Source organism: Lithobates pipiens, unplaced genomic scaffold (assembly GCF_037356315.1).
Source record: "Lithobates pipiens isolate NorthernLeopardFrog02 unplaced genomic scaffold, aLitPip1_a1.2 Scaffold_10, whole genome shotgun sequence".
Taxonomy (NCBI): domain Eukaryota; kingdom Metazoa; phylum Chordata; class Amphibia; order Anura; family Ranidae; genus Lithobates; species Lithobates pipiens.
The window spans coordinates 173,015,745-173,037,838 of NW_027507686.1; the positions used below are offsets into that span (position 1 = coordinate 173,015,745).

The window sequence follows — 22,094 nt, forward strand, 5'->3', positions numbered from 1 at the left end:
AATCTAAACGAGGCCTTACAGTTTAATAGTGCTACCATAATCCTGGTTCTACTAAGCTTATTTATTTATAAATTCACAAACTGGGGTGGATTTACTAAAGGCAACTAGATTGTGCATTCTGCAAGTACAGTTGCACTCATTTTTCCCACAGCTAAGTAAATGTGGTAAAACTTCACTTCGTAAAGAATACCCAATCAGGTGTAAAAATAGAATTTTTCCTTTTTTACGATTGGGTGATGGCAGAGCTTTACCACATTTACTAACCTTTGCCTTTAGTAAATCAACCCCACTAATTAGATATCAACCCATACCTCTCAAATCTGATGGTGGTTGAAAACTCTTTTCCCCAATAAAACCATGCCAGATTGGTTGAACATAAAGTTTTGCATTCCCAAAAGTAAAAATAATACTATAGCAGCTGAAACTGCATATATGGTACTTATGTATTGGTACTTACTCTCCCCATATAAAACACCCAACATTAAAAAAAATAAAAAATAAAAAAAAATCAGGGAGGAGAGCCTACATTGCAATTACACACTGGTGGGCATATCAAATGGTCTTTAGGATCTGAATTATGTGTTTTTGGGTCACTGGGCATATGCCTTATTGTGTATATTACTCCAAAATATTTTCAAGAATGACAATCGATGTGTTCCACACTCAAGTGTCCTAACACAACAATATTCAGTACAAAAGTTACCACTTTAAATTCCGACTTGCTAAACAGGTCATTGCATTTGCTAAGAAAAGTCAGTCAGTTACAGTCAGTCACATGCACAGCTGCAGAATGGTTTCAAGACTAACTAACTTACCTGTATACTTAATGACTCCCATGCCTAATTTCTAAAAATATTGGAAGCCGTAGCTATGTTAAACACATGGTTTGAACTCAGAAGGTTATCCCTTTCTGTATCACTTATATGATATTTTTCCCTTCCTTTGCTCCAACCATCTTGCCCTCAATCCTGACCAGTTTCCCCAATCTCCACTAATGAAAAGCATTCAAAACACGATACTAACTCAATTTTCACAAGACCAGAGAACCTGTTTCTACATATATTACTCCAACATGGCTTATGACAAACCTCAACTGCTATGAGTAAGCACTGATTGCGGTGCGAAACGCGTTAGTATTTTCCTGTACCCTGTTATTCCTTTTGCTGTGGATTTTTTGATTTTGTTTTGATGTGACCCAAGTTGTTTCAATTAAAGATGGGATTTCAAGTCTCTTTCCAGTGTGCGGCTATCCAGAGTTTTGTCCTGCTTGTTTGCTCAATGGCTTTTTTATTGTCTTTTTTTTTTTAAAGCGGAGTTCCACCCAAAAACTGAACTGCTGCTTTAAGGATTCCTCGCCCCCTTACATGCCACATTTGGCATGTCATTTTTTGGGGGGGGGGAGGAGTGGGGGCTACGTTAGGAGGGGGACTTTCTGTCCCACTTCCTCCTTCTGCCCAGGGATTGACAAGGCGACTCCTCCTTTCGCCTTAGGCGGGCCCTCCCTCTAGGTGATCTCCTGGGACATGTGACAGGTCCCAGGAGATTGCCTGTTCACTCTGGGAGCTCAGTGTGACTCTCACATGGGCCGTGCGTGCGCAGAGTGGCAATGGAGGCACCAGCGGAGAGGAGGGGGAAGAGAAGTGATGCTCCGTTCGGCCGCATCGCTGGACCATGGAACAGATAAGTGTCTGTTTATTAAAAGTCAGCAACTACACTTTTTGTAGCTGCTGACTTTTAATAAACATAAAAAGCCTGAAACTCCACTTTAAGCTGAGCCATGATGGGCACAAGACATGCAGAGGCTGGCAATAAAAAAGCTGAAAAACTGTTTGCCAGCTCTGCACCTATAAGTGGTGACTAGAAGATCTCATAGCACCAACTGACCTCAGCTTCAGCCTCAAATATTCTCTTTGAATATTTGCTAAAGGCACCAAGATCTGTACCCAAAAAACTGTGTTCTCTTTAAAGTTCAATTCTAGGTGTATGCACCCAGTATGCAGTTTCACCAGCAAAAAGGTACACACAGGAATGTGGTACCAACAGTAAGCAAGAAGACTGGTTGAGGACTGAATGCTGGCTTAATTAAGGTTGAAGCTGAAAACAATTCCATGTGGATGGCATCCCTGCCCCTGTAGGTTGTGGCCTGTACTGGTTGTGCAGAAATCCAGCCCTGGTGACATGGTGACATTCCAATAAAGCTTTAAACCAGCACACTTATAAATATTGGGTACGGCCTGCCTTACTCACATTAATTATTGCAAACATTTGATTGGTTTAACTAGATTCTGCTTTCTACATACTAAGCCTCAATTTCCTTTCTCTATTCCTGTTGTCTATTAGAACTATAAATTAATAACAGTCCAGCATGTTTTGGGCTCTAAAGACTTGGTTGTGCCATTAAAAAATAAAATAAACCACTGCAACTGACCCAGATCAGGCCAAGGTTTAAACAAAATAATCAGAGATTTACACGTCAGATGAATCTGTGCTAAGGTACCTATGATATGTTTACCAGCTCTTACCACATCCACATGTACTTTGGAAAAACACATTCTATTATTCTTAGACAACAAACACAGAACCGTCATTTGTTTAAACAGTGACAGGACTTTAGTTAGGACAACATTTACCGTTGCTTTCTATACATTAACATGGAACAAAAAATAGAAAGCATTGTGTAGATACCATGTGAACAACATACAAAGTGATGTGGAAACATGACCTCCGACACGCAAAAGGTCCAGGACACACGTAATAATTTCCATTCCTAAATTCACAAAAATGTATATATTTTTCTGACATCATGACAGCCAGTTCCATTAACTTACCTGTCCAGCACGTTTTCAACAAAAACCCACATTTATTCCAGTACCCCCAACTCATTACATAGCACTGCTCAGCTATTTCAATAGGCGCTCCAAATTCATAGGATGTGTGCGGCCTGCCCACAAGAAATCTGTAATCAAACACCCTGATGAATTACCCTTTATAGAACAATTGCACCCACATATCCCCCATAGCATCAACATCAGAAAGAGAACATCCAAGCTGTTGCCTGTAGATGTAGTGATAGAAAGACCTAATAGGAGCAGAACTATAATTAATTAATAAATACAATTATTATATATATATTAAACTTTATAGTACATTTCAAAGTATTTATAGATGCATTTTTTGGGGGGGGGGGGGGGGGGGGGCTCAATTAGAAAATGCTGGAAATCCAATAGGTTTTTACTTGTGTAAAATAAAAATTACCACCCTTGTAAAAAAGGTTTTTATTACTGGCTGTGCACCTACTGGAGGGATTCACCCTTTCAGTTAGGCTCACCAGAAAGGTAAGTTATGAGTAATCCAAAACGTTAACAGTTCTTACTAGAACAGGAGGGGGAGTGAATCTTCTAGTGGGGACACCTATCATAGTGAATGCGTAAAAGGCGATTTTCTCTCAATTTGGAGAGACTTCCAATGATTTACTGATGTGTCTCGGAGACGAGAAGTGTAAGGAAATCTCCACAATGGGATATGGACTACAGAGATCACCTGACAGGGTTAATAATCATTCCCTACACTATCCAAACCTTTAAAAAAAGGTTTTGGCTATAGATATGCTTCATGATATTTGATCTGCAGTTTTCCTTCAGTGCAATTTTACTTAAAAACTGAGAAGAGGACTTTATGTTCTCTCCAGAATTCCACACCATGATGTCCACTTACAGACAAGCCTGTTCACCTTGCCCAACTACCCTTGGGTCATTCCCCACCCTATCTTGAACAATTTTTTGGCCCTCCTTTCGCCTGTTCTTTCCTCTCCTAGAACCCTCACTTTGACTTTTTCTTAGAGGGTTTATACACTGTCCAGCCTTGTTAAAACCTGCAATTTCTTACAATTGAGATTGTTGTGTACAGTGTGTACGCATGATGAGCGTCAATCTGTTTCCACAATATCTACTAAGAGCCCAGGGATACCAGGAGAACATACCACTCTCACCTAATTCCCTGATGAATAATTCCATGAATATGAATAAACCCCATCCCATAATTTTTCTTACCCTATCCAAGTTCAAAATCCCTCAAAATACAAAACAAACATAGGGACTGTTCATTGTCTCAAGAGTGACTGGGAAGTAGGCTGTGGCAAGGCGACAGGTGGACCACAATATCCAGCAGCCCCTACGGGGGTACCGATACATGTGCAAAGTTATTGTGGATCTCTACAGAGATCAATGGCCTTTAAAAGGAGAAGTCCAGCCAAAGCTCATTTGGCTGGGCTTCTATGGATCACAAAAGTGCAATTCATTTTGCACTCCTGTGACCTGTTTTCTGAAGTCCGCTCTCTGCCGATGTCACAGATATCAGTCCAGACACCACGTCATTCCGACAATAGCAGTCTGGATCCGCCAGGTGCCTGGATTGACACCCCGCTCAGCGAGCCACAGAGAGTGAGCCAGTCGCCTCACTCCTTCACAACTCAGCGCTTCAATGAGCGAGGAGGGAGCAGAGCAGAGAGCTGGGACTGACAGTCTACAGCAGTGTTGCTCGACTCCAGTCCTCAAGGCGCCCCAATAGGTCATGTTTTCTGGATTTACCTCAGATGAAACGGCTGTGGGAAATTACGAAGGCAGTGATCATATCACCTCTGCAAAAAAAATGGGGAAAAAAAAGACAAAAGAAAAAGATCACAGAAACCCCTTCTACCTGAGCACCCTGGAATGTAAACAAAATGATATACAGTGCAATAACACAATATTAATAAAAATCATCGTATAAAACAAAGCAGCAGATAGTAAGGCTCAAAGCCTCAATATGTGAAGAAAAACAACCGATTTCATAAAGTGCTGGTAATTCTCCTATACAGCATATGTGACGGTGTAGAAAACATATATGGCTGAAGTCTCCAGTGCATCTCCTTCCAATTTCAAAGCAAATGTCCTACTCACCAGACAACATTGACACCCATGACAGGTAGTCAAAAGCAGCAAGAGAAACAGATGCCCAAATAAACATCAGCTCAGATTTGGGCTCAATCACCGAATGAAAATGGCATCAAAAAGACGAGAACAGAAGCTCCTCATATGGCAGTACCATTTAGAAAATGTATTAAAAAAAAATAAAAAAAAATAAATATAAATATATAAATATATATATATATATTTTTTTTTAATTATATGTATGTATTATGTATGTAAGTATGTATTATTGTATGTATATATATGTACGTAAGTATGTATTATTATTATATATATATACATACATACATACATACACACACACACATATATATACACATACACATAAGTTGCACTTACATGAGTAGAAGATAAAAATTGCGTTTTGTAAAATGGCAGGGATGCCAACAGCGTCCACCTGTGTGCCAACAAGTAGCGGAAGTGACGGGGCACGCATCACGGGACCCAATGTGTTTCGTCGGCAACGTCTGACGTCATCAGGGGTCATGTGACACATCCCTGTCATTTTACAAAACACGATTTTATCATCTGCTTATTATGCAAGTGCAACCTGTATATTTTTAATACATTTTCTAAATGGTACTGCACTATGAGGAGCTTCTGTTCTGGTCTTTCCTGCCATCTCCATTTGGGGATTGTGCATAACTCTGAGATGCCATTTTTTGGACATCCATTTGTCTTTCTGTTTTTGACTACCGTGTCAATTTCACCTGGCGAGTAACCAGTATATATTGACATGTATGAACGGAGTACTGAACTGTACATGTGTTGCACTGTATTTTTTTGATATGAACACAATTTATTCTTTATGCAGGCCAACTAAATTGGCTGGCCAACTAATCAATTATGTAGATTATTTGTTTTTTTAGCCCCAGTTAATTCCCAAGTGTACACAGCTCTAAAGACATTACGGACTATATACAGTATAACTCATGGCCTCAATTCACAAAAAGCTAGGTTTATGCTTCAAATTTGGCTTCTTCAAGCATTTTTACAAAATTTTCAGGTGTTTTTAAGCTTGAGCATCTTTTTTAGCCAATAGAAAACTAGCTACTAGGGGATGGACAGACAACAAATTGTGTGCCTTTTAGGCATTCCCATTGCAGTCTTTGGCGACCAAAAATTTGTGACGCTGTACTTTTTCCAGCTTCAAGCAAAAGGCCTAAGGCCCCTTTGACACATGCTGTCCATTTGTCAGTTTTTCATCCATCTATTGACGGATGAAAAAATAAATAAATAAATAAAAAAACGGACATCAATGCATCTCTATGGAAAAATCATCCATTTACATACGCATCTGTCAGAATCCTTTTTTTGAAACTGATCAAAGCTCTATTTTTCTTCCGTTTAAAAAATGTATCTGATGAAAAATGGATGTAAACTGACAAATTATCAGTTTTTCATCAGTTTTTGCATTGGTAGTGGATGAAAAAAAAAAAAAAAAAAAAAAAACATGAATGAGCACTGATGAAAAACGGATGAATACTTCATCCGTTTTTAGGTGACTGAACCGATGAAACGAATACTCCGCACGTGTGAAAGGGGACTAAATGGTACGACACTCAGGTGTGAAAGGATACCGTGGAATTCAATGGGAATCCTTATGTTGAGCATTGAACTCCTCTAAAAAAGTGCTATAAATTGCTCAGGTTTGAACACATGCTGTACTTTATATTGCTGTGCAATATTGGGAATTTTTGTAAGAATTTTTTATAATTTCACTAAAGGTTTTAAAACACATGGATCTGTGGAAGTTTCAACATGTACTGCATGTTATATTATCTTTTCAAGCATGAAATACATCAATTCCATTCACAGAGATTAGGAGGGAAAGGAGCCAATGGTTTATGAGAAATAGAGGATTTCAAAAGTTAAAGGCCCACTATAGTGAAAACTACACTGGATACTATATGGGATTACTGCATGTAATCATGTGATTAAAGTATATAAATTCTCTTTCAACATTTCACTTGCCTTTAATCAAATGTTGCTCCACATTTACATGCAGACCAAGCAGTCCAGCAAACCAAAATGACATGGGTTGGGACAAACCATTTAACACTGACTGAGGGATGCTTAAATGGTTAGCTCTAGATCATATGGTTTAAACCACCATGTCCACAGCACAGGGTGACAACGCTGCTGTGCAATTTCACTGCAAAACCAAGTGTTGTCCCGATATTAAAAAGGAAGTTGAAAGTTGAAACAAACTGATATAGGGGGAGGATCTGATAATAAAAGAAATTGAAACAATGAAGCAGTTGTCCATAGCAAGCTTAGTCATAAGAATTCAAGAGAAAATAATTGTATCCCAGCCCTGGAATTAAATTAGTTAATAAATTCTGAATGGCCTATCCATCATGTCCACAGCACTGCTGTCACAGTATCACTGTGTGTATTTGGTCAAGGAAAGCAAACACAGTTTTGGAAAGTTTCTCAGAGTCTGTTGAGGGACATTGGCCTCTTCTACCGAGTCAACAAACTGAAAATGTTATATACAGTATTTTCAAATACAGTTGACATTTTTAAATGCAGAAATTCAGGGAGGCTTGAAATAGAATCCTAATCCATAAGGATTATAAAAGGAGGACACAGGATGCAAGATGGAAATAATGGGGAGTTTTGGGACTTTGAATGAAGCACGTGTGTGCCTCCATCCCTGGTTCAGGTAGATAAAAGGAAGGGAATTGGGACTTTGAATGGGGCTATTGACTGGTTAAGGTAAAGACATGGTTGGTTTAATGACATACAAATGAACACATTACAAAAAAGGTACATATCATGTATGGAGTAATAATATAAATGCACACAAGGCAAAACTATCATAAATTCATGAATGTACATAACACAGTAAATATCAATAAAAAGTAGTTATACAGAACTGTATGAATTCATTATGTTTATTATATATATATATATATATATATATATATATATATATATATATATATATATATATATAGTGGTAGTGTGGTACCCCACCAGTGTATGGACCCAGCATTTTCAACCAGACAGGTTGAGGGGCTCCAGGGAGCTTGCAACATTGGGAGGAAACTGACTTTTCAGTTTCCTCATTATTTACTAAATTCTGTTTTGGGATCTGGAGCCCGGGGATTTCGTAGTGATCCGGGTGGGATGAAATCCCCACTCCTGGGTCCAGATTTTGGGATTCACCAGCACACTGACTGGTCAGATGTGTGTTGGTCTATTTCTAGACACCTGACCAGGGTTCTGGGCTCCACCCTCCCGAGGAGTCCAGGCAAGCAAGGGAGAAGCATGTCTGCATGGTGTAGTCAGAGGGCCCAAAGCTGTGGGCTGAGCAGTAAGGAAGATCAAAAGAGGTACAGTCCTTGTACAAGATCTCGGTTATGTGGCCGAGAGGGCTGAAGGGTAAAGCCTAAACATCAGTATTGCTGAGGAGAGCCAGGGGGCTTGGTACTTTTTCTGTTTATTCGTTTGTTACTGCTGTGAAGCTGAACCCTCCTGTTATGGGACTTGTTTTCTTTTACTTTTAATAAAAGTGGGCCAACAAGCCCTTAAATGGCATAACTGGCGTGGACTCTGCTCACTGGTGTGCTCTACACAGAGGCTAAATAACCCCCAAATATTACATACATACATACATATATATATATATATATATATATATATATATATATATATATATATATATATATACACACACACACACACACATATATACACACACACACACACACACACACACACACACACACACACGTGTAGGCTTGGCAGCACTGGAAAAATATTGAACAATTGGAGTCAAAATATAATATTGTAAAATTGAATAGATGTTGTATCTCGATGGAATCCTATTAAGGCATATAGCTACATCCTGGATGTCCGATGTATTTTGTGTGTGAACACTTCCTCAGGGGCGGATGCTATAGGGTATATACACCAGATTAGAGTGGTATGTAGTATGAGTAGGGCCAGGGCCAGAAGGGTTGTCTATGCCAGGAGCAGGTAGTTTGTAGCCCCAAAGCAGCAGGATGCATGTGCCGTACCTTCAGAGCATAGATCTCCAAGCTCCATGATAGTCAAAAGTAATAGGCAGAAAAAATAATAATTGCCGGTAGGGTCTTGGATTCGTGCATACAAGCAAAGTGTTTCCCTGCAATGCAGTGTCTACGCGTGTGTGTATATATATTTTGAAGAAAATTTACACACACAGCTCCTGCTTCTCTGTGTGCCCCGAGCGACTGCCGGGCACTCGCATCGCCTAGTGGGCGTGTATGCTACCAACGTAGCATAGCGGCGATTTGCGCAGCCGAACCATGCTGCCGCAGGCTGGTCGGCATGTGGTTAAGGGTGTCTCCATATTAAAAAATAAATAAAAAATTGAGAAAGGTTGCTGTATAGGATTTCCAATTGGTCAACACAAGAAGGATTAGAAAATAAATAGATGCCTATGGAACTATACTACAGAGCATGAATTAAAAAAACACAGTAAATCAAATGTATGCAAAATCTTATAGTGAGCATCTGCAAAGTGTTAACAGTAGGCATGCACAGAAAAATATACTAAAAGTGACTAGGAAACCTGTAACCAATGTTTTGGGGGAGATCAATTCTACTGTTCTGAGGAACCTTATGTAAAAATGCAAGGTCCAACTGTCTTGCAGCACTCCACACCCAATATACAAAACACTACATGAAAGCAATATGAGAATAAAAAGAAGTATGTAAACAGAAGTATGTAAACAATGCTTGCCTCACAATTATCCTACCTAACAAGATCCCTCGCTATTTTTGAACTGCCACTCACACAAACATCTAAATCTGATGTATGTATTCTCCGACATAGAACGTATTAGTATTTGCAGTATAAAAAAAACCTCAATACACTTTGTGATAGATTCACCCAAGACAGAGGCTTTTGGAGAGGACTGAATGCTAGCCTCTAGCCTACCGACTATGGGCACTGGCGTTTGAGGGCGCTACAAGCATTTAGGAAGCTGTTTGGTATGTAATGCAAAAAGGACATTAAGGAGACCATGATGGTCTCTGCCAGCTTGGCACTCATCAGCAAGCCATCCATCTGCGGTTGCCTGCTATAATGAGTCTATTGCAAGAAGGTCTAGTGCGCCTCCTAAGGGTCTTTCACTCATTGTCATTTGTGCTAATTAACTCGCCTATTGTCTGTCTGCTAGCAAAAAATTGTGGGTTGTGTTTATACTTGTAATGTGTATTGTACAGTACACTGTATTCAATATTGTAAGGATCTGACCTGGAATGAGATCTCTGAATAGTCTGGGTGGGCACAGAGTCACTCTGATAGCTAATTGTGCAATTAACGTAATGTTTATAGTATAGGTTGGTTGTTGTAATTATATTGCTGTCTGAAGTTTATATTGTTAGGGTAATATGATTGGGGGGGGGATGTCCTCATATGGGGTATATATTCTGTGCAAGTTTGTTCAATAAAAGTTCCAGCTTTGCAGCCAAACGATTCCTGCCTAGTTCTTGATTGCGATATGTGGCTATATTATCTGATATCCATGTTCAGACAAGAGGAAGCGGTATACTGATGGAAGCACTCAAGTGGAGTGTGCGACGGGTCCGTTACAGACTCAGTTTTCCCGAACAAGCCATTTATGCATATATTTGTAGATTAGCCACTAGAAGCAGGCAAGCTAAAATGATTCTGCCAAATGGTGACCATACGCTTCAATAAATTATTGATTTATTTTCCAGGTGTTCTCTTCCAAATTGATTTATAGTTGACAACCCATTTGACCAATATGCCACACACAAGAAAGTGGATTTCAACCAATGTTACGATCATAACTTATAACTGTACATTATCAATGGCATCTCTTTCCAACATATAATCTCATAATCTGATCAATCAAGGTAAGATTGTATTCATGAACAAAGTATCTCAGTGATGCTGATCGATACAAAATGATCAATCATTTTCTGCCCTGCCCTAGTCGATCAACTCAGTTTGATTGCATGTTATCTAAATGGAGTCTAAATTGTTCGGAAGAAAAGTCATGGCTATTATGGCCACAATAACTGCTAAAGATAACACCCACCTCTCATGTATTTTTTTTTTATACCCCTTTGCCTTTTTTGTTATAGCATCCAAATAAACAAACATACTCACACATCCAGAGACTCCAGCAGCATTCTATAGTGATTCACCATCCGCTGCCAAGCATGAAAAATTCTCGTATGATTTTCATTTAATCAGTACAGTTGTTGTCCGAAAATATAATACAAATACAATACATGACATTGTTTCCGATTTTTTTATTCGTATTTAGTCGTATGAGAATTTTCATAACTTTAGCAACCTCACTTTTCGAATATGAGACTAGCATGCAAAAAACAAATTGTCAATCATTTGTCCAATAATCTCATTTTATATACCAGGCATTACTGGTTCTGGGGTCGGCTGCAAGAGTCAGGTAGTGATAGCCATCTCCTGGAATATGGGCACCAGCAGGGCTGGGACAAGAGGTGGGCAGGATCGGCGGCTGCCCTGGGCACTGTGGTATCATGAGAGGTGTGGGAGGGAGGGGACACCACAAGGAAATTGATGGGGACGGGATTTGTGGTCCGAGGGGGAATTTGGGGAGAGGTAGGGGGTATAAATTAGTCTAGGAGGTAAAATTGGGGGGTGCTATGAGTTGTGATTTGGGGGATTTGTGTTGGGAGGGGGGGGGGGGGATGATTGGCGATACAAAAAAGGAAGACATCTGAAATGCAGTAAAGGACATTACAGTTCCTTTAGACAAAAATTATGGCATTTCTGAAGAAATAACGTGTGTGTGTGTGTGTGTGTGTGTGTGTGTGTGTGTGTGTGTGTGTGTGTGTGTGTGTGTGTGTGTGTCTAATGTGTCCAATGATATGGGTGTTTAAAATCTGCAAAGCAAATATACTTATTTAATAAAAATACATAAATATTGGCTCTCATTAACGTTGAATTAGCATTATATTTGGTCAGAGAATAATAGCTGAACTTTAGCAAGAGATAAGGTTGGGCCGTATCCAAATGATCAAATGAATGTCTGGGAGGTGGAGCAGACAGGTGTGTTTTCCTATAAAAAAAACTTTTACACAGGATTAACAAGGGTGTGTGTAAAAAAAAAAAAAATATTGTACCTTTGTAAATTGGCACACATAGAAGAAGTACTAGCTGAGCTAACAGCTTAATAGTTGGATCACTGGAACATTTCAATACTTTTAAGAGCTATACTAAGCAAAATTGTTAATTTTTAAAAAGGTTTCAAAATTGTGGAGTTTGTGATAATAAATAAATTGTATGAGGCAAGTTTTCCAACTTGCATTTTTAATATGAGCAGAGTAGAAACTGATCAAATTTTTGCTAACAATAAATGGAATTATGGCATCCATAACTAAATGCCTGGCAGTTTAAACTGTTTCTTATGTATGCAGCACCCTCGTCCTAGAATAGGGCTACAGTTAAATTTAGTTATGGTGGGTGGTAGCCAGCCTGGCTAATTTGTAGTGTTTAGAGGTCAAATGGCTTCCCTACTAATCCTCTTTAACAGTTTCTTCCTTTTGTCAGTAGGTGGTGTTGTTGCCTTTGACATTAGAGTGATGAGCTACAGGCTATGAATAAACATACCTTTCTGAATGCTGTGAAAGGGTATTTATTTGTAAGAATTCAGGTGATGTTAGTTTTCCCGCCCAGGGCTGCGGCATGGGTGGATGTGTGGAACAGCTCCTGGCAGCTAGGCCTAAAGCCTGGGGCCTAATCAGATGGTCTGCTGGCTGCTAGGCCTATCCAAGGTCTATCCGGGTGTTCAAGATTATGCAGAGGAAAGCCAGCCAAAGATCAATTCTGAGAGGGATGGAGTTCAAGAGAAGCACCAGAGGAGATTCTTCACAGCCTGGGGATCCATGAGGTGGCTGGGAGAGCTTCTGGAGAGAACCCATCCAAAAGAGTTCAGTATGATACTGTGAGTAAAGCTCAGTTACTATAGGAGATAGCCTATCCTACAAAGTACAGATGTGCTGGTTCAGCTTAAAGGTTCTTTTCCTGTACTGTCTTTTACCTTATCTCATCATTTTTGTCTTAGGAGTCTGCCAATCTGCCTGTTTGCTGATCGTTCATATTTTTGACTAAGGGTGTCCTGTGCCCTATCCCCTCTCTCCCACATTTTTCCTGTTGTGAGACATAACGTGCTCTTTGTTCAAGCATAATAGTGACTGGAGCCCAACTTTTCTTGTTCATCACCCACTATGCCTAGTTACCTGCACCCCAAGGAAATATGTCAGCCCTCCCTACCTCCAGTAGTCACCATCAGTCTCCTGAAAAATTAGGGTAGGCGTCACATTTCATAAACACAAAAGAAAACAAAATCCCAAAATGAATGATGCCATTTAACCACCTCGCGCCTGCCCTATAGCCGAATGACGGCCGTAGAGCAGGCGCGTTCGTCCGGGAGGCCGTCCCTGGACGTCCTAATGTTTACTTCCGCAATGCGCGCCGCCGCGGGCGTGCATCGCGGAAGTTCTGTGTTCGCCGTGTCCCCCGGGGACAGGCAAACACAGATCGCTGTAAACGGCCAATCACAACGGCCGTTTACAGCGCGATCGGCGTGTCCAATGGGAGATGATCTCATATTTAAACATATGAGATCATCTCAGCGCCGCTCTACCTCCTCACACAGACAGAGTGTGAGAGGGGAGAGATGAACGGCTGCAGCGGCAGCCGTTCTGCTTTGCTTTTTGAAAAAAAAAAAAAGTAAAAAAAGAAAGTGCCATCCTCCCCCAGCAGTGCCATCCATCCTCCCCCAGCAGTGCCATCCTGCTCCCAGTGCCATCCACCCCAGTGCTACCTGCCCCCAGTGCTACCTGCCCCCAGTGCCATTTGTCCCCAGTGCCATCTGTCCCCAGTGCCACGTATAAGTGCCATCTGTCATCAGTGCCACGTGTCATCAGTGCCACATAGTGCCATCTGTCATCAGTGCCACGTATTAGTGCCATCTGTCATCAGTGCCACGTATCAGTGCCATTTGTCATCAGTGCCACCTGTCAGTGTCACGTGCCATCTGTTGTCAGTGTCACGTGTCATCAGTGCCACATATTAGTGCCATCTGTCATCAGTGCCACATATTAGTGCCATCTGTCATCAGTGCCACGTGTCATCAGTGCCACGTATAAGTGCCACGTGTCATCAGTGCCACATATTAGTGCCATCGGTCATCAGTGCCACATATTAGTGCCATCTGTCATCAGTGCCACGTGTCATTAGTGCCACGTATAAGTGTCATCTGTCATCAGTGTCACGTGTCATTGTCCTGGTGCTTCAAAAGTGTAATAAATAGTCAACAAGTTAGATGTGTAATTTATGTTCCTAGAACACATGATGGCGCTACCTGCATGTTGGGCCTCTCTATGTGGCCAGGCTGTGAAAAAGTCCCACACATGTGGTATTGTAATACTCAGGAGGAGTAGCAGAATTTTTTGGGGGTGTCATTTGTGGTATACACATGCCATGTGAGAGAAATAACCTATTACAATGACAATTTTGTGGAGAAAAAAAAATGAAAAATCTTAATTTTGCAAAGAATTGTGGGAAAAAAATGGCAACATCAAAAAGCTCACTATGCCTCTTACTAAATACCTTGGAATGTCTACTTTCCAAAAAGGGGTCATTTGGGGGGTATTTGTACTTTCCTGACTTGTTCGGGTCACAAGAAGCGAGATAGGCCACCAGTACATCAGATGTTATCAATTTTGTGCGATTCGCACCACAGCTTGTAGACTCTCCAACTTTCACAAAGACCAAATAATATCCACTAATTTGGGTTATTTTTACCAAAGATATGTAGCACTATAAATTGTGGCCAAAATTTATGAAGAAAAATTAATAATTTGCATAATTCTGTCACAGAAACAAAGAAATATGCGTTTTTTTTCTAAATTTTCGGTCTTTTTTCATTTATAGCGCAAAAAATAAAAACCCCAGAGGTGATCAAATACCACCAAAAGAAAGCTCTATTTGTGGGAAAAAAAGGACAAAAAATTAATTTGGGTACAGTGTTGCATGACTGAGTAATTGTCATTCAAAGTGTGAGAGCACCGAAAGCTGAAAATTGGTCTGAGCAGGAAGGGTGTTTAAGTGCCCAGTAAGCAAGTGGTTAAAATTAGACTATAAACCATCAGTGCAAGAGTCTCCAATGTCCAGACTTATTTTTTTACATACATTTTTTGCTAACACTAAGGTGGAGTTAACACAGGCAGCAAAAGGAGCAGTAAAAACTGGAAATTGATCTGTGCTTTTACTATCCATACCTACAAAATAACATGGCAGCTGGCTGTGATGCTTCGCTTTACAGTATGCCAAATTGAACTCAGCCTGTCATGTTTGGCAGGTGGTGCTGCTTGACAAATGTGCCCACTGGAGTCAATGCCCTAACTTGTTGCTTGGCATGTAGTTCTGGGGTGATAATGCAATGCAACCAAATCTGCATCCAATTCGCAGTAGTGTGAACCCAGCCTTAACTGCCTCTGAAATCTGGTAGATCATGGCAAATTCCACAGCAAGTGTGAACGAAGATTATCAGAGTATAAATTGGCCTAATGAAGGGGGAAAAAAAAAAAAAAAAAAAAAAAAAAAAAAGGGAGGACAGCTCTTAAAATGCCATGCCAAAGCAATTGATAAACAAAACGCCTAGCATTTTATAGTTGGTCCATTTAAAAATGCACCAGTTTCTCTTACCTATTTGAGAAGACAAAAGGCAATTTAAGTTCAAATCTGCATAGTGGATGGGGTAATAAAATTTTGCATGCAGTGCCATTTATTTTGAACAACACCCCAACACACTAAGACAATGTATATGGAGTGACCTTTGGATTACCGTTTTAGAACACTCTAGATCAGAGTTTCTCAACTTTTTTCAATCAAGGCACTCTTTATAAATTATGGACAGTCTCGAGGTACCACATTATAAAATGTAAAACCTATTCTAATAGTTTTGCATAACGCGGAAACATCCACACATGTAGGACACCCAGCATTAGAGGTGACTTATTCTTCCAAAGCAAACACACTTTTTTAAACTGGTACTGACCAGTATTCCAATATTTTTCTTCTCACTCAGATAAGGTGCCCTCAATGCTGATGGAGAGGGGGAGGGGAGGGTCAAGCAAGGATGCTATGCAGGCAACTGACATCCCCCTTATCAACTGGTAATTCCATTGGTCATTAGGATACCGGAAGCTAAAAGGCTGAAATGGTGCACAATGAAAACCTGTGGCTTTGTGTAGCTAAAAAGGCAGGCTTTATCCAAACACTGACTTGTAAACAATTTTTGGGAAATTGTTTAGGCATTTGAGCATTTGAGCACTGGGGAGTGGTGTGCATCACATGTAGTGAATTTGAGGATTTCACTGAAGTACAGTGATACTTCAGTTCACAAACAGAAAAGTTCATAAACATTTGCTTTGGTACACGAACTTGGCTTTGGCTCACAAACACGAGCCATGGCCATTTTCCCTGCTCTGATACGTGGTAGCGACTTCCTGTAGGTGGATCACGACCACAGTGTAAAGTACTCTAAGACACTTACAGTATTTTAAAGCTGTGCTTTTTAGCCCATACTGTACAGTACTGTACACATCCTTGTGCACACTTGCTGTTACAGTTGTGTGCTTTTTTAGCATATACTGTACTGTACCTGACATCCAGTATGGCTCCAAAGAAAATTAAGATGTTTTAAGAAGAATTTGCAGAGCAGAAATGCAGGTGACAAGAATGTGCAGAGCGGAAATGCAGAAACTGCAGAGCGATATTAGAATGTGCAACAGATGTTTACAGACTGCCTGAAACAATACGTGTATTCAAACCTTGACTGTAAACATGATCTTAATTTCAATAAAACCTTTGATTGAGAAAAAAAAAAAAAAAAAAAAAAAAAGAATGTGCAACAGAGCAGGAACTGTACTTATTTTTTTTTTGAACGACATAAATATGAAACAAAGTTCAGAATGGATTAACCGGATTTACATTGAAATTTACCTCTGTTCACGACCAATTCAGTTCACGACCAGAGTCGTTCCACTAATTAATATCTAACTGTATATGTTTTTGGATCAACTTGCACAAAACTGACATTGAAGATTATCACTGGTGCACCAACACAGTTAACCTGAATGGACACTCATTTTAGATGTGCCTAATGGTAAAACAAATCTTAATACCCAAGCACAATTTTGCAACTTTGACATGCGTTAGTAAAACCGTACATATCACTAACGAATTATACCATGTTTTTTCAGGACAAATTGAGCATCCTCTTGGTGGTAAATGGTAATGGATATCTCCTGATTTTATTCTAGAATCAAAGAAAAACTGGCCCAAAATAGTAAAAAAATAAAAATAAAAAAAACAACTTTGTTTTTTAAAATGTAGCTGTATATTTCTTGCTACTACCATTATTTTCCAAAGAACAACCCAAAGTAATATCTCCTGCGTCTGACGATCGCAGCCATACCATATATGTATATGTTAGTTGTTGCTTGTACCCATAGTAGAGCCCAAAAACAATAGTGGAAAAAAAAAGAAAATGAAAAAGAAAAGAACGTCCATTTGTAAGATACAAAGTCGGGATGACGCAGCGCAGCACAAAATGACTTTTAAGGCGAGGGTCTGCTTTAATGTGTGGGTAGTCCCAGAATCCACAGTGTAAATCGGATATTGAACACATATTGAAAACATTTATTATAAGAGGGAATATATGCATAAGCACCGCCATACACTTCTATAGATTTTGTGGTATTTGCCAAATGATCTGGCTTCTCACGATAATATTAGTAAAGCAACAGCTATCAGTATTTTGTTGTAGACAGACGTAACAAATGTTCACTTTATATTCCCATGTGTCAGTTTCAATCACATTATTTTATGTAGTGGACAGTGAAATACATTCTGTTTTACAAACGATCATCCAGTTTTTTATGTACATCATCATACAGTGTACTCATGCCCAGATTGCATCTACTAATCTCCCATTATGTCATTCTTTGTAAACAATATTCTGTTATATTTGGACCGGATTTGTGTTGTACATTGTTAGAACCATCTGCAGTGCCAGTGTCAACCTGGCATTTTATTTGGCTCATTATCACAAGTGTTCGATATCAAGGAAACCATTTCATCACTTTGAAAAACAAAGCAGCATTATATTGGTCTGATTATAAAACACACTGAGTTTGGCGAACATACAGCAATGTGCTACAAAACAAAACCACGCGAAAGTTGAAGTCTTGAAGTTAAAGTTGAAGCAGATTTAACCCCTTTTTGGCCGCTAGCGCAGCTAAAACGTCAGTAAAGTAAAAATAAAAATAGCGCCGCTTTACCGCTGGCGCTCTAGGTGGCACAGTGTGAAAGGGCTCTTAAAGCCTTCCATCCATATTTAGCAGTCCAGTGTCAGAACTTCTGTGACATGTAGAGGCCCTAAAATTCTACTATTCATTTATTGAGTAATGCATTGTTCCAAGTCTAGGAGAAATTGAGACTCGGGGGAGATTTATTATAACTGGAGTGTGCAAAATCTGGTGCAGTTCTGCATAGAAACCAATCAGCTTCCAATTTTTATTGTCAAAGCTTAACTGAACAATCTGAAGTTAAAAGCCGATTGGCTATCATACACAACTGCAAACGATTCCGAGTGCTCCAGTTTTAGTAAATCTCCCCAGTCCCCTTGTGTACGTGATATGCACAGACATACATTTTCTGTTTCAATATTGTTTTATCAAATGCAATAAACTTTTTTTTTTTTTTCTTACATATCTAGGTCTATGGGTCATTCACTGTAGTTATAGCAATAAGATACTATAAATAATTCAAAAAGAACAGATAGAAAGGCATACAGAAAAACATGAAATCATGAGCAGGAATGGAGACCAGGGGAGTCAACCAGCAGTTTAGAGAGTGAGGAACAGTCAAAATGGACTATAACAAAAAGCCCAACTGCCAGCTTAAAGCCCTGGTCTGCATGAGCTGCTGCTCCCTTCCAGCCCAGCCCTTTTAACTACAAGGGAAAAAAAACATGAGTTTATGGGTATAAGGTTTACCCATAATCCCATGGGTTTGTTTTTTTCGCACAGTTAAGAGAGAGAATCTGCTGTTCCTGAAAAAAAGATACTTTTTTCTGTTTCAATCGTTTTTTTTTTGTTTTTTTTTTTTTAGAAAACATGCAAGATAAAAAACAAAAAAACAAAACAAAAAAAGGGATGCTATAAAAAGGAGCAGCGAACAATCCTCGTCTGCTCCAAGCATGCAACAGGGAAACATACAAATACCAGGCTGGGTAGAAAATGATGAGGACCACAGCACCTTGATAAGAACTGCCGTGGGGACCTCCAACGTGGATAAACTGGGGTTTAACAGGAAGACATTAACTTTTTATATACTACTAGAGCACTCTAGTAATATAAATGTAGGAGGTACACCATCCGGTTAACCCCTCGAAGCAGATACAAAAGTTCATGGGCTTGGAAGCCTAGCATTGCTATAACTTAATCCTGATGAAATAGTATTAGTGGTAATAATGCCCCTTACTCAAATTGTGCGATAGTTAAGGCACTTGCAACTATCACCATTGTAACTATGCCATATGAGGGATCAAATTGCCCAAAATGTGCCCAGAATAGGCTGGGTTACAAAAAAGGAGCTACATACATGCGATGCCAAGTTTGGCTAAAAACTGCGAAAAGAAAAAAGAGGAAATGGGATAGGAACAAGGAAAGAGGGAAATCCATCCCGGAGCCTCCCACCAGCTGGCTTAATATCTCTATGCATTAGGGACCTGCAAGTAGGCAAGCCAAGGGGACCATGGTTTATTGATGGATATCGTCAGGGCTGGGCTCAACCCTCCCTTCCTCTGAGCTGGCCACTCAGCTGCCAGCTAATTGCCAGCTCCTATCACTCCAGTGACTCACCTGTTGATATCCTACTCGTCAGTCCTGCCTACTTAAGCCGTGCAGCCCAGATAGTCTCTGTGATGTTGACCAAGGCGAAGGCAGAGATCATCTCCTGCGTTCCTGTTAAAGACTTGCTTGGCTGACATTCTTTCCTGACTTTCTGGCTTGTGTGACTATCTGTTCTGGTTACCGAACTTTGGCTATGTTTGTTCTATTTACTTTTTTATTAAACAAGTGTGATTTAACTATACTGTACTTTTGTCTCGGTGTGACATGGTTTCTGACAGGTATGGATTGTCAGAATCACAATTTTTTCATTCAACATGATCCACGTAAGCTTGCGTTTCATTATTGGTATATCTGTAACAGTACTTTTCCATGCTGCGGCAATGGCAATTTTGGGATACATTATCCACTGGTTTATTCAATAAAGCAACCCTAGCACCTTTAATGATATTAACCATTGAGACCGAAAATATAAATCAATGAACCCTCATCCAAAAGCCGAATCTTGGGGCATATCCACCATAGGTGTCTGGCCACAACCCCTGAAGCAGGAGGGTGAAGCTCCAGGATACATTTTAGACAGGCGCTCCGGCACTAGGTACCCTCTAGCTTGTAGTTTGTATCCTGCCTCAATCAGGGTAACATTGAGGATACCTTATGAATTCTTGAACTCCATTTGCGCCATTTCCTCCAGGTCCAGGTCCCTCTCCCACGCCACCTGGTAAGACAATTTAGTCAGGAAGCTAGTAAACAGTCTGTAGAGCATTGAGACATTCCCCTCCCACGGAGAGCCCCATCCTGCACATACCTGTGAAAAGGTACTTTTTTAATCAAGCTAAATAATATATTATTATGCAATATGTTATAACATAATCATTTATCCACAGAGGCGGCTCTCTAATTAGGCATATTAGGCGGTCGCCTAAGGCCTTGCACTGACAGGGGCCTCGCGGCTGCCTAGTTTGCCTAATTAAAGAGCTGTGTTGATGGCGGATCTCCCCCGCCATAAGCACAGTGCTTACTCCACTTACTGCTACATGGAGAGATAGCGGGTTGTTTACCGTTTGATCGGAGCTCACTGATAGCTCCGGATCACAGCCAGGGACAGCCGCTCAGAGCCAGCGCTGACACTTCCATTCTCCCTTCACAAGCAGGAGAGGAGAGAGAGCTGCTAATGCTGCTGCTCCTCCTCCTTCCGCCCACTTCTCCTGTCTGCCCCGCTGACCCATCAGGGGATGAAGCCAGTGTCAGACCAAGTCCCGAACTTCCGGCACTGCGCTCCACTCAAGGAGGATTCTTAGCTGTGCCAGTCTGTTCCTCCGCTCGGTGCCTCTCTCCCCGCCTGCCTTGGTAACCCTTTTTGGATCTGCTGCTCAGCCGCTGTAAACACAGGAGAATTCTGTAGAACCGCTCCACCTCTCAGCTCCGCCCCCCCCCAACTTCGGCTCTCACGGTACCTTATTCCTGCCGGTAAAGCAAATAAATTATGTGGATCTTAAAGAGGACAAGGGGGTCTCTAAGAGGGGTCTCTGGGGGGGGCACTCTGATGAATTGGGTATCTTTCTTTCCTTCCACTCCCCCTGTACCTTAACCACTTATCCTCCCTCTGTGCTGTGCCCTGCAGCTCTCTCCTTTACCTTACTCTCTTGTCCTGTGCCCACTTACCCTCCCCTGTACTGTACCCTCCTGCCCCGGTCATGTGCCCACTTACCCTCCCCCTGTGCTGTGCCCTCCTCCCCCCTGTAATGTGACCACTTACCCTCCCTCCTGTGCTGTGCCCACTCACCCTCCCCCTGTACTTTACCCTCCTGCCCCCTGTACTGTGCCCACTTACCCTCCTCCTGTGCTGTGCCCTCCTCCCCCTGTACTGTGCCCACTTACCCTCCCCCTGTGCTGTGCCCTCCTGCCCCCTGTACTGTGCCCACTTACCTTCCCCCTGTGCTGTGCCCTCCTGCCCTCTGTACTGTGCCCACTTATCCTCCCCCTCTTCTGTGCCCTCCTACCCCCCTGGTACTGTACCCTCCTGCCCCCTGTATTGTCCACTTACCCTCCCCCTGTACTGTACCCTCCTACCCCCTGTACTGTACCTACTTACCCTCCCCCTATGCTGTGCCCTCCTGCCCCCTGTACTGTGCCCACTTACCCTCCCCTCTGTGCTGTGCCTTCCTGCTCCCCCTGTACTGTCCCATCCTG

The 22,094-nt window shown here is 41.0% G+C and overlaps 1 protein-coding gene across 1 annotated transcript in view; it reads right to left on the reverse strand.

Moving 5' to 3' along the window:
* CRACR2B (calcium release activated channel regulator 2B) overlaps positions 1 to 22,094 on the reverse strand; it is a 124,805-nt gene that overhangs the window by 63,780 nt on the left and 38,931 nt on the right. Inside the window, exon 2 of the mRNA XM_077459901.1 lies at positions 20,556 to 20,619. The gene's annotated coding sequence lies outside the window, so the exon portion shown is untranslated. The remainder of the gene's footprint in view (positions 1 to 20,555; positions 20,620 to 22,094) is intronic.